The sequence below is a fragment of the Papio anubis genome, chromosome 3, assembly GCF_008728515.1.
Source record: "Papio anubis isolate 15944 chromosome 3, Panubis1.0, whole genome shotgun sequence".
Taxonomy (NCBI): domain Eukaryota; kingdom Metazoa; phylum Chordata; class Mammalia; order Primates; family Cercopithecidae; genus Papio; species Papio anubis.
The window spans coordinates 122,644,151-122,658,183 of NC_044978.1; the positions used below are offsets into that span (position 1 = coordinate 122,644,151).

The following is a 14,033-nucleotide window of genomic DNA, read 5'->3' on the forward strand; positions in this document are numbered from 1 at the left end:
ATTAATAAGAAAAATATTGGTGAAGCACAAAAAATGCCTGGCACATAGTTTTTCAGGAAACGTTAGATTTTGTCATGATTATTATATATGGTGAATGCAGTGCAGTGAGATAACTATCAGACTAATATATCTACTTGATTTTTACAAATGACTTACCTTTTTAATTTTATGAGAATTTCCAGAAGTTGTTAAATTTTTAATATTTAAACTGTTTTTTATCACAATGTTTCTTTGCTACTGCTTTTGCAAATCCATCAAGAAGAGTTTGCAGTATTTTAAATAATTCTTTATTGAACATCCTTACACATGAACATTTGGCACATGGCATTATTCCTAGAGGAGGACTAATGGCCAAGAGCATGTACATTTACAGAATGGATTTATTGCTAGATGGGCCTACAGAATGAATACACTGATTTATGCTCACACTGGAAGTTTTAAAAAAATTCTCATTTACTTGAGAAGCTTAATCTTAGAGTTTTGATAGTTTCCTCTGTTGAAATACATTGCTTGGGGGAAAATGTACAATGGAGCTGGTAAGTAAATACACTTTAGTATGATTATATATATAGAGAGAGATAGATATATAATGCTTAAAATATGGAGTAAAATTAGCATAAGATATTGCTGATGGCATAAATTGGTAAAAGTTTTTTTTTAAAGCAACTTACGAATAAAATGGTTTTCAATTTTTTTTTTTTTTAAGCCTTATTTCTGGGAACTTACCTTAAGAAAATAACATAACATCTCGGGGAAAAGTGCAGCTACAGAAATGTTCAGTACAGCATTAGTTGTAGAAACAAAATTTAAAGCACCCTAAATATAAAATATTAGGTGAAATATTAAATTATGGCTTATTTAGTAATTAAAATTTAATGCTGTTTTTAAAATGATGGAAGTGAAGATTATGTAGGAATGTACAAATGTGTCTATGCTATAATTGAATTAAAAATTTATAATGAAAAATTAACTATATCATAAAACTTTGAATAATATGGAAAAACACAATCTCATATGAGCACAAGTATTTGAATTTTGAACCATTTACTTCATTTTCCTTGTAGGTCTAATATTTATACTTGTTAAGTATAGTGTATGTAAAACTTTTTGATCCTTTTTCTTGCTACTTCTGTGTTTTCATAGCATTTTTTATAGCGCTAAGTATCCTGCTGTGTACAGATAATTTCTGTTTTAATTCATATTTGCATTGGTGCCTCTTATTTCTTCTACCTTCTAATTTCCCAGCCTTGATTAATATCAGCATAGTCTCAGAAGTTAATTCAGGAGCTATTGCTATTACAAGATAGAGTTTTATCTGAAAATCTAAAAGGATTATTATAAAGATTACAGCCCCTGCCTCTCAAGGACTTCGAGATTGGTTGAGAGAGTCGTGAAAACTACATGCAATTAAGATGCAAATGCTAGAGGAGATAAATTATTGCAAATGCTAGAGGAGATAAATTATTCTGTTGGTGCGCAAAGGAGAGAGCTGCTTTATTCTCGTTGAGTTGGGATTGGGAAATGAGGAAAGCTTCATGGAAAAGATGTTACTTACGGTAGTCCCTGAGAAGTGAATGCATGTGAACTTGTAGGAATGAAGAGGGCATTCAGAGCAGAGAGAACAGTTGTGAGCAAAGTTCTGAGACAATTCAGTATGTTCAGAGAATTGCAGGTATTTGAAGATGGCAGTATTAGGTTTGGTGTGAACTTCCTCAATGCTGCCAAAGACCCTAGACCCACCCCGTGGGCTTTATTATCTAATAGGATGTTAAATTGAGTTTAAGATTGGGAAACATTACATTACATATAGCAAATATTTGTTGGAACATAACATTTACAGATTGCCAGTCCAAATGCTGGGCCATTTTATAAGCTACAATGAGGTATTGTTTATTTTAGATTCCAGTGTATGATTCTTGAAGAACTTCAGGATGTTAGCAATAATAGTTATGATATATTGAATTAACCTGGAGAGGTTGGCAGGGGCTATCATGTTGTGGAGACCATGGAGGCAATAGGCAGAAATGGAAGGACTTTAAACAGGAAAGGAATATGATTAGATATACAGTCTAGAAAGATTACAAAGTCTGTCCAGTGTAATCTTTCTGGGCTGTGGCTCTTCTTCACTTCCTTTAAAATGGTGACTGAAGCGAGAACTCCATCTCAAAAAAAAAAAAAAAAAAAAAAAAAAAAAAACCATTTGGAGCAGTGCTCCTCAAAGTGTGGTCTGCAACAAAATGACTACAGAAATTGAAAGCAAGTGAGAAATAACTTGATATGTATTGAATCACTTGGACAATGTGAATTGGGAATTAATAACAAAAATAAGAAATAAACCTATTGTTTCACTACTTCAGTGTGAGAAGTAGTGATTAAAAGATTATTGCAGCTGGTGCGGTGGCATGTGCTTACTCGGGAGGCTTAGGTGGGAGGACTGCTTGAGCCCAGTAGTTCTGGACTGCAATGCCCTATGCTGATCCTGTGTCCGCACTAAGTTTGACATCAATATGGTGACCTCCTGGAAGCAAGGGGGCCACCAGGTTGCCTAAGGAAGTCTGAACTGGCTCAGGTTGGAAGTGGAGCAGGTTGAAACTCCTCTGCTGATAAGTAGTGGGATCATGCCTATGAATAGCCACTGCACTCCAGCCTGGGCAACATAGTGAGACTCCTTCTTTTAAAATAAATCTATTGCAAAAGACTCCATGCTTGAAATAACAGCCTGAGAGAGATGAGAGGGACAGAATATATAGGATTTAGTAACCATACGGGAGGGAGCAGGAGACCTTGAAGGAAAGAGAGGAACTTAAAACGATTAGCAGACTTTTGTTTTGGCAAAATTGGTGAAGTTCTTTTCTGGAAAGGGAGAATATAGGGTAGGTCAAGAAAAGAGTTCACGTTCACATAGGTTGAGTTTGAGTTGTCTGTAGGGGCATTGGAATCTTTTTAGTAGGAATTTAGACACAAAAGAAGACATCCAGGACAGAAATCTTGGCCATCAGTTTACCATAAAGAAAGTGGCAGTTCATGCCAGTTAGAAGAGACTAGAAGAGGGATGAGAAGAAAATTCAGGTTAATTCTAACAGTGATGAGGCAAGGCAAAGGAGATAAGAAAAGAGATAGAGAAAGAAAGACCATAGAGACAGGAGAAGTACAGGAGAACTTAAGAAAGAAAATATATATATATATATATATTTATATTGAGCATATCTTTTGAAATGTTCACAGGGGTAAGGTGACTGGGAATAGTCCTCTAGATTTAGCACTTAGTAATTATTTAATCTTGGCAAGAATAATACCGTTGGAATCCTGATTGCAGTGGATTTGAGAAGCGAATGGGAGTTGAATAAGTTGAGCAACGGATTATTCTTTCGAAGAGTCCAGCTGTACTGAGAACAGAGAAAGGTAGGTAGGTAAGGATTAAGGGAAGAATTTAGATTTTACATGGGCAAGACAAGAAAATTATGCGATATGGGAGTGTTTATTTATACAGTTGACCCTTGAACAACACGGGTTGGAATTGTATGGATTCCTTTATACACTGATTTTCTTTCGCCTCTGCTATCCCTAAGACAGCAAGAACAACCCCCATTCTTTGCTCCTCAGCCTACTCTGTGAAGACGATGAGGATGAGGACCTTTATGATAATCTGCTTTCACTTAATTAGTAGTAAATATATCTTATTAACATTTTGTTTTATCTAACTTACTTTAAGAATATAGTGTATAATATAACATTCAAAGTATGTATTAGTTGACTCTTTATGTGATCAGCAAGGCTTCTGGTTAGCAGTAGGCTATTAGCAGTTAAGTTTTTGAGGAGTTAGAAGTTACACATGGATTTTTGACGGTGGCCGGAGGTTGATACCTCTAATCCCCTCATTGTTCAAGGCTCAACTGTATATAGAAAGATTGAAAGTGAAGGAAGGAGATGGATTAAAGAACAGTATCCTGGAGAGAGAAAGTCAGTAGCACAGTTGGAAAAATGAGTGTCTAACAAGACATAAAAATTTTTCTCCTTGAGACTGGGAACAGCTGTAAATAGGTTTGTGATAGGAAATTAAGGATAATTCATGTATTCACAATCTGGTACAGTCAGCTGGCCTACCTTACTTTGGCCACAAAGAATGATCTTTCTGATTTATTTGTTGCCTTAGTTTATATCATTTCCAGACTTTTAGGAAAATTAGCGAATATAACATTTTGGCAGACTATGTCTTAAAATGAATCAAGTCTAGTTTTTTCTCTTCTTAATTTTAAACATTGATTTCTGGGAAAGTTAAATTTATAATGATGCATTTATTCAAGAATCAAATAATTGTATCAATAATCTGCTGCATGCAAATGTTATGTTTTATTCCATAAGTTGATATTTTAATTATCATGAATTATATTTACCTTTTATGTCAGGTTACAAAACTGATGTTAGTAATGTAGTTTATCAGAAAGACCATTGACTTTGGAATTATAAAACCCTGAGTTAAAATCTTAGTTCTATCACAGATTAACCATTTGATATTGAGTATTGGCAAACTTGTTTTCCTTTTTTGAGATAAGAGTCTTGCTCTGTTGCCCAGGCTGGAGTGCAGTGGCATGATCATAGGCTTACTACAGCCTCGACCTCTTGGGCTCAAGCAATCCTCCTCCCTCAGCCTCCTAAGTAGCTGGGACTATAGGTGTGCACCACCATTCTCAGCTACTTTTTTTTTTTTTGTAGAGACTAGGTCTTACTATGTTGCCTAGGCTTGTCTCAAACTCCTGGCCTCAAGCAATCCTCTCACCTCAGCCTCCCAAAGTGCTGGGATTACAGGCAAGAGCCATTGTGCCCAGCCCAAACTTCTTGTAAAATTTATCTTAAATTGAAGATAGTACTGGCTACTTGATAAGATAATTGAAAGGGTTAAATGAGTGACTATTATGTTAGTGTTCTCTTCTGAATGAAACCGTTAAAATATAGAACCTGTTTGTGAGGATTTCCACTACCAGTATCTGTGTAAAATAGCGCCATTCCTATTTTCACTAAAGGATTAACTACCAGTGTTCATTACAGTATACTCATAAAAATCATATTTAAAGCATGGTATTCATTCCCTTTCCTGAAACCCATTCCGTTTCTTCTCCTCAGGACACTGTTTTACAGTTAGTTTGTATACCAACATAGGATAGGTGGCTCTGTGAATTATATAATGTAGTGTGGACCACCCAATTTTAATAAACACCTACAACTTCTAAAACGTAGTGTTCTTGAAATTCTAAAATTGTATTTGAAGAGTTTTAGTGACATGTAGGCCATATTAATTAGGTCACTGAAGTTTTAAATTTCTTATATTGCGTTTAATTTTTAATTAGGTTTGGTGAACTTCCTCAATGCTCCCAAAGACCCTAGACCCACCCCGTGGGCTTTATTATCTAATAGGAAGTTAAATTGAGTTTAGGATTGGGAAACATTACATTACATAAAGCAAATATTTGTTGGAACATAACATTTACAGGTTGTCAGTCCAAATGCTGGGCCATTTTTTAAGCTACAATGAGGTATTGTTTATTTTAGATTCTAGTGTATGATTCTTGAAGAACTTCAGGATGTTAGCAATAATAGTTATGATATATTGAATTCCACTGTATACATAGAGTAGAAAATGAGGCTCAGAAAGGTTCAGTGACTTGCTTAAGCTTACACAGTTTATAAGTAGGAATCTGGCTTTGTCTCATTCTAAACTCTAGTCTGTAAATAGCAAAACAAAGCATTAATCTATTTTAAATAAAAATTTATATTAATATGAGAACATAATGGAAATGTCAGTTTTATGGCATTTTTCATCTGGCTGGGAAATACTGTTCACAACTATTAGGATTCTCTTCTTATACTCAAACCCTGTCACTTGGCCTGCCTTCTGAGAAGCAGTACAGATTTTGATAAAACCTCCTAATCCACTAATCCTTGGGACTAACATGGTAAATTGCTGGGAGATGATGGCAGGCAGTATGCTGCCAATTCAAAGTGAACTTTAAAGTCTTATAGCCCCTCCCTTACACCCTCAATGATGAGACAACAGAAGGCATGTAATTACAATAGCAGTTTCAAGCCATTTATCTTCTATAATCTGACAGCGAAGAAAAGAACATCAAAACAAAATTTCCTTGACACTGGAAGCTTCTTATATGATTAAAAATGTACCACCTGTTTTATAACTAAAAGAACAACTGCCCTCTAAAAGGAAACCTGATTCTAGAAGAGTGGTAATATGCATAGTATGATGCAAACATGCTGCTCTCTTCACATTGGATATTTTCTAAATATTTTGAATTTTTTGGTATAGTTTATAAAGGTTTATTTAAGAATATATTGCAATATTTGTTTAAAATAGTGTGGCATTAACTAGGATCTCATTCTTTTTATGAAGTATTTGTTTGAAAAAATGCTATAACAAATACATGAAAATGTAGCCTAAGAAATGTTTTAGGCATTGACTACAAATTTTAACTTTTGAGTTTAGAATCCTTATTTGGACTGTGCAAGGCTATGAAGTCTGAAATTTTAACACCAGGGTATTGTATGGCATACAATACCTTGCTGAATGAATTCATTGTCAAATTTTAACACCTTCATAAAAGGCCTAAAATTAGCCTTTTATGAAGACTTATAAGCAAGAATGGGCAAATTCATGTTCTTACATTTATTTGGTGAATATAAGCTTGTTTTTCAAAATTATCCAATTGTTATTACCTTGGTCACTCATTTTCCAGATCACTAGAGTCAGATTAGCATGTTTCTGAATGCATAAATGTACATAATTATTTCACAAATTTTTAAGTGAATAAGCTTCTTGAAGTCGTCAGGTATTGTCTTACTCATCTTTGTATCCCATACGGTACCCTGCTGAATGAATTCATTGTCAAAATACACATTCATAATCTAACACACACTCCTACCCAATATTTAGTGAACATTCACTAAATAAAATGAATTATATTAACATCAGCCCTATCACGTAAGTTCTATTATTGGCTCTGTTTTCTAGATGAGAAAACTCAGGCTTATTTGGATGTTTCTCTCTCATAAATTTTGTAAAGTTGAGTATTCTTTTGTTTGTTGATAAAGCCTTATAGTATTTTTAGAACTTAACCCTACAGAATATTAAAAAAAAAAAAAAACAAAAACCTCTTAATACCGGGTACTCGTCATACAGGTTCAACAAAAGAGTCTTCATCCTGTTTGTGACTTTTATTTTTCGGGTATGGTTTTTAATGAGGATACAAAATAAATGCAAGATAAGTCTGTGTTTGTATTTTGTAGTGTGTTGGTGATAAACCATGTTGAATTTTTGCTGGTGATAATATTCTACTGGTAATTTAATTGTAGAATTTACAGATGAGAGTTTTAAGCTAGTGTCAGCAGAGAAGTCATTATGGCTTTGATATACAGCCTTAAATTTGGGCAGGTCTCAAATTTCTTATGTATAAAAAAAGTTAGACTAAATCTCCCAAAATCCTTTCTTACGCTTTCAAGATATAATTGGAGCTATGAAAGAGTACTAAGGCCACCAAAAGGAAAAAGGGCAAAGAGCTAAGAGAAAGCCAAGGACTGAGTTTTGAGTGTTAACAATGCATATTTTTGAAATGGTAGGAAGTCATGACAGTGAACTAACATGGAAAACAAGGAAAGTTTCTGAAAATGTGGTTAATAAGATTGAAGAGAAAAAAGCTCTAAGAAAGATCATAGTAAACCTTACAGAGCATTTTTTGCCCTAAAATGTTGTGGGAGCCTAATAGTAGGGAGATAAGAGGTAACATATGAAAAACTCTTGGCACTGTGCTTCAGGATATTAGTTCCTATTTCCTCTGATTCATTTCTGATTCAAGTACCATTTGTGTCCTCTTGACACTTATTTGAGTGGTACTTCATTGCTCATTTTTTGCAATACTTGTAATTTCCCTGAGAGACTATTTAGAAGCCATACAAGATAATTTAAAACTTTATAACCTATCATTGCTGTTCTTAATAAATTGCCCAGATCTGCATTGTCTTAGTTACTCACCTTATTCTCAGAATTTGGCTCTGAATGAATTTTGATGGTTTCCAGCAATCAGACTCAACCTGAAAAGATGAGGATTTGCTCTCATTTTCAGATAGTAGAATTCAACAGAAATAAAGAATTGAAAGAGCACTGCATTTGATGTTGAGACCTGTATTCTGTTCCAAGTTCTTCTGTTAAGTAGATGTATACTTTCATTTAAATTCTACTTGAAATGACTTAATTATTAATTATGGCTTAATAACAGCATAATTATTATATATTGTGAAAGTCTATGATTTTATTATTTTAACTAGGCTCTGAAAATAAGATAGTTATAATTCCATCTACAATAATGAATCTTTGAAAATTTGGTTCTTAGTAACTCTGTACCAAAGCTGCCTAAAGAAAATTTAATTCTGTATTTTTGTATAAATATGTGGAATATATTAATGTATTCCTATTTTGAGTTTTTTCCCCTAAAAATCTACTTAGTATTATGTTTTGACTAATGGTCTGTTGGTTCATTCTTAGTTGGGGAACAGCATTTGAAGTAACAGCTCTCAAGTAATTGATTAACCCTCTGTTAAGTTTTGTTTACAGGTATTGGTTGATCATATAGATTTTTGCATGGCATTTATTTACTAAATCACTGCATAATTAGTGAACTTGCTTTGTGTCACCAATTAACATGCAACTTCCTAAGATAATAAAAAAGCTAAAATTTTTAGTTCGTAGTTCCAAAGCACAAAAACATAAATAAAGAATATCTTGACTAGAAACCATCAAAATATCATTCTACTGTATTTAGTTAAAAAAAAAAAAAAGAAATACCTTTCTTAGAGCCAAAAATAAAAACAATGGGTGAATATATGAAATTTTACAGTATACTAAAATAATGTAAATGAGTTATGATTCTGTGCACCATCTACACAGTTTTTAAGGCTGTAAATACATGTTCTTAGTACTTATTCTAAATATTATACCCCCGTCTCCCACATACTTGAAGAACAGCTATTTTTATGTTAATAAAACAGATCTCAGTAAATATGGGGATTATTAGGATTTAGGATATATTGAATTATAAAGCAACATATTTAGGCTTATACTTTTGGGAAATTAACTTTAGCAGTGAAATAATCCTGATTAAATTTCATAGTAAATCAAATGTGTATTATTTAACAACTAGTGGGAACCTGGCCCCAGACACAAATAGTGGGAATATCTGAATTTTTTTTTTTAATTACAGGATTATGTTTAGGCAAATAAATAGAGTATAAATGTTTATGGCATTCTTAGCTAGAGGTCACATTCTAAAGTGCTGTGCATCGTATGGTTATAACCAACTTTATAACTTAAAATGCTTAGTCTTTTATGTCTATGGAATAGGACTGAAAGCCTTAGAATATACTGAAATACTTTTTATTTTTGTGTAATTCACCTTTCTTTCCCAGCTCTTCTATAGTTTCATAATGAATAGATGATTAAGTAGATCACTGCTACTGCAGAAAAGAGAAACTTACCTTGGATCATGGTAACTTGCAGCCTGGATCCTAACTCTTCCTCAGTAGGAGGTGCTGAAGAGATAAAAGGATTAATAGTTTCTCTTAGTATGCTTTCAGAGAGCCTCATTATTGCTCTTTTTATAAGTTTATGACAGCAGTAAAAGTGTAGAGTGAAATATTTAAACAGTGTCAGTGTGGGTTGCAAGAATATGGGAGAAAACAGGAATTTGGATAAATATTTTTGATTGTTATTTTAGTTTTATGTAGGGGGGCAAAATAATTAAAACCAGTCTATCTACATCAACAGAAAATTTCCCCAATTGCCTGTACTATTCGCAGATGTAATCTGAAACCACAAAGGTGGTATAGATGATTGTGTCTTTTCTTGCTCTTTTGAAAGTGTGTTTCCATTTCTTATACTGTGTTCCCAAATATAGCTGTCTAAAAATCAAAAATATAATTTCCAGGATCTAAAATGCACCCTTATGCTGTGTGGATATACATTGGTTTGTCTACTTACTTCTGGTCAATTCTGAAGTGGATCTCAGCTCCTCTTGAATTAGCCATAGACTTGCTTCTCCCCACACTTCTCCCTCATTTATATTCACCTGCAGCCATTGGGCCCAGAAAAGTTACTAGAAGCGTGTTGAGTGTGATGGATAGAATAATTGAATTTGGCCATTCCCTGGACATGAAGATGGTAGAGTGCTTATTATGTGTCAGGCAGCGTTTTAAGTCCTTTCTTCACAACAGCTCTGTGAAATAAAATGTGTTATCCCATTTTGTGTATAAAGAAAGAGTGGAATAGTGGTGACCTTGTCAGGATTATTATTGGGTTAGCTTTATTAGCTGTGTTAATTACCCATAAGGAGGGAATAATAGTATATAAATAAAGGGAAATTGATACTAAAAAAGGAGGGTTTCCCTTTTACTCCCTGAAGGAAAAAGTGCATGAATCATGGTTGTATCTAAAATGCTGAAAAACTAGAAACAACCTAAATGTTCTATTGCTAAATAGTGAACAGTTATATATGCAATATTTTATCATATTTCTGTCAGAATAAATACTGGACTATGTTGATACCTGAAAAGATGCATTAAAAATAGTAAGTTAAAAACCCACAGATTTATACCCACACTGACAATTATAAATGTGTATTTCTATTAATACAACTTTGATAAACTGACAAAGGGCCAACAGAATGGGAAGTATAAAGTGACAGATGTCTTCTGAAAAGTAATGGTAACCAGTTGGATAATGAAAACAGTAAATTTTAAGAAGACTAGGGATTACAATGTAGTAATTTTAAAAAGGTGAATTTAAATTCACTTCCAAATGACATTCTCCAAGATGAAATATCTGTCCTATGTTAAATGTTCTAGAAGACCTTCAGGAACACAACTAAAGTGCCCTAGAAATGGAAAATTTCAAGATAAGTTGTATAGCAGCGTTTCCCAAAGCACTTTTGCACAGTTGGTTTTAAAGGTTAACAGGCATTACATGTAAATAAAAGGGTAGTGAAGACAATTTGGGAAATCCTAGGGTTCATAAAATTAGATTCTTTTGTGTAGGACTCATTAGCCCCTTTAATGAGCATACTCCAGGTGAGTAGGAGTGGAGGCAGAATGCAGAGTGCCCCATTTCATAGACTTGTTTGCTTGAGACCACAGAACTGTTGGGCTTGGTTCTTGTTAGGGAAATAGCCTCTGCAGATACACTTTGGGCAACATTGGCATGTTACTTGGAGGTGTCCGTGAGCAGGCGTGAGGTGTGAATGTTGTGGCTGTGGGTGGGTATGCAGCTCGAGGAATAATACGTTGAATGTTCCACAGTCAGGGATGATGGGAAATCATCTGGAACCGTACATATTTTGTTTTATTTTTATTTTTCCCCTCTTCCTATATTTTGCTTTTGAATAAAAATTCATGAGAATAAATTCACTAATCTAAAATTAACTTTGTTTTTAATATCATAAATATGCGGTATAGGGAAGAAGTCAAACTTGAGAATCTGCATTTGATTTGCTTTTAATCTGGAAGGATAACAAATACAGCATGTAGCTCTTGGCTGGTTTTAAGGAACTGGCAGAAGATTATATTTGCATTAAAGTATAACCTGGTGGTATTCTCCACATATTTGTCTCCCACACATTCTTTAGCACCACAACTCATGTCAACATTGCCAACAAACTATACAAGATGACCAGATCCAGTGGCCATTTTATGTCCTTAGTTTACCGGACCTCTTTGCACCATCCAGCTCAGTTGTCTGTTACCTCCCTGCAAACATTCTTCTTTCTCCATTTCTGTGACATTGCACTCAGCTGTTTTCTTCCTTCTCTCTGGCTGTTACTTTGTAGTTTGTTTTGCATGTTCATCTTCCTCTGCTGACTTCTGAATGTTTTATACTGAGGGCTCAGTTTTGGATCTTGTTTTCTTCTATGTTTTCTTCCGAGGTGATGTCCTTTAGTCTTGTAGCTCTCCCTGCATACCGACTGCATGGTGATAACTCCCAAATCTATTTTCTTCAGCCAAAAACTAACCATTGTTTTCAAGTCACAGATACCTAACTGCTGTACACTTAAATGTTGTCTCACACATATGTCAAGCTTAATGTCTCCAAACAAAATTTTTAGTACTCCTCTTCACTTTCCAGCTATTCATTTTTTAAAAATTTATGCTCATTAAAATTGTGTGTGTGGGTACATAGTAGGTATATACATTTATAGGATACATGAGATATGTTGATACAGGTATACAGTGCATAATAATCACATCAGGGTAAATGGGTTTCTATCATGCCACTCATTCTTTCCTTTCTGTTAATGGTACTGCCATCCACCAAGAGTTTTCCATCTCTATTTTTTCTACTTTGATCCACTCTGCCACCACTGTCATGTCATCTAGGCCACCAAAATCTCTAATTTGCATTACTATAATTTCCTTTTGCCTAAAGTCCCTTTCTTATCTCCCCTTAGTCTGTTTTTTTTTTTTTTTTTTTGAGACAGAGTTTCGTTCTTTCGCCCAGACTAGAGTGCAGTGGTGCGATCTTGGCTCACTGCAACCTCTGCCTTCCAGTTTCAAGCGATTCTCCTGACTCAGCTGGCACCCGCCACCATGGCTGGCTAATTTTTCTATTTTTAGTATAGATGGGGTTTCACCATGTTGGCTAGGCTGGTCTCAAACTCCTGACCTTGTGATCCACCCGCCTTGGCCTCCCAAAGTGCTGGGATTACAGGGGTGAGCCACCGCACTTGGCCCCCTTAGTCTTTTTCTATAGAGCAGTCATTTTTTTTTTAAATGGAAACCTAATCATGACACCCATTTTAATAGTAGCTTTCCATTATACACTGAATTTTGAATAAAATCTATGCTGCTTATTGTGGCCTTAAAGGACCTTCACAGTCTGGCCTTTTCCAGTCTTCCTTACCTCATCTTGTACCTGATCCTCCCTTGCTCACTATGTTCCAGCCACAATAGCCTATTTTCAGCCCCTTAAATATGTCTTCATATATGCCATTGCTCTTACTGGAAGCAGCTTCCAGCTTATCCTTTGCATGGCTGGCTGCTTCTCATTGTTCAGTCCTGTCATCTCCTTAGGGTGGTCTTCACCGACTGTCCAAAGTAGGTTTATGCACCCATTTCCCTGCTCTCCTTTATTTCAGAGCACTGGTCACAATTTATGTTTACTTGCAACCTCTGATTGTAAACCCCTGAAAGCAGAAACCATGTTTCTTCTACTCACCAATGTACTATGTGTATAGTAAAGTGCCCTATATTTCTTTTGTTGAATGAACTCAGAAAATGAAGTGACTGAATGGATTCTGAGCTAAAAATATCTCCAGATGGTGTATATTTGTTTTTAAAAGCATCTCGCTTTTAATGTAATGTATAGATATTATAATTAAAGGAAGATATATCATCTAGAGAAGACAGATGTTCTTGGTACAGTCTCCATTTAGTATCTGGTCCTTAGCTTTGATCAGGCCATTCATGCTAACTCAATTCAAAAGATACTGGTTTATAAAAAATACAATGCTGATTTAAAAAAAATAGTGAAACAAATATGTAACTGAGTAGGCAGGCTGTTCATGCTTGTGGATCTCCGTGAGAAAACTTTACAACAGTTGAAATATAAGCAGAAGGTGTTTAGTGAATGTGAGATCTGAGCTTTCAGAATTAGCAGAATAATGTTATTTTGGTGGTGGGGTGAAGAAAATTTGCTAGTCTACTACATTCTGAGTGCTATAAATAAAATTTGGCTGTCAGAGTATGATGAGGAGGCAGGGTGTAGGGTCCAGATATGAGTAAGTCTGTTTACGTTAAGACTTAACCATCTACTTGAGGTCAAATGCATTCTCTAGGTCTACTGACAAAGAATTGACAACATTATTCTTTCCTCTAAGGGAACTCGTAGGAGGGATTTGTAATGCTGTGTGTAATACATATTAACATTTAGTGCAAGAGGATTTTGAAATGCATTGGAATGCTGTAATAATTTTTCTTTGAACTTGCAG

The 14,033-nt window shown here is 34.7% G+C and overlaps 1 protein-coding gene across 2 annotated transcripts in view; it reads left to right on the forward strand.

Moving 5' to 3' along the window:
* BMP2K (BMP2 inducible kinase) overlaps positions 1-14,033 on the forward strand; it is a 142,545-nt gene that overhangs the window by 122,728 nt on the left and 5,784 nt on the right. The gene's annotated exons all lie outside the window — the stretch shown is intronic.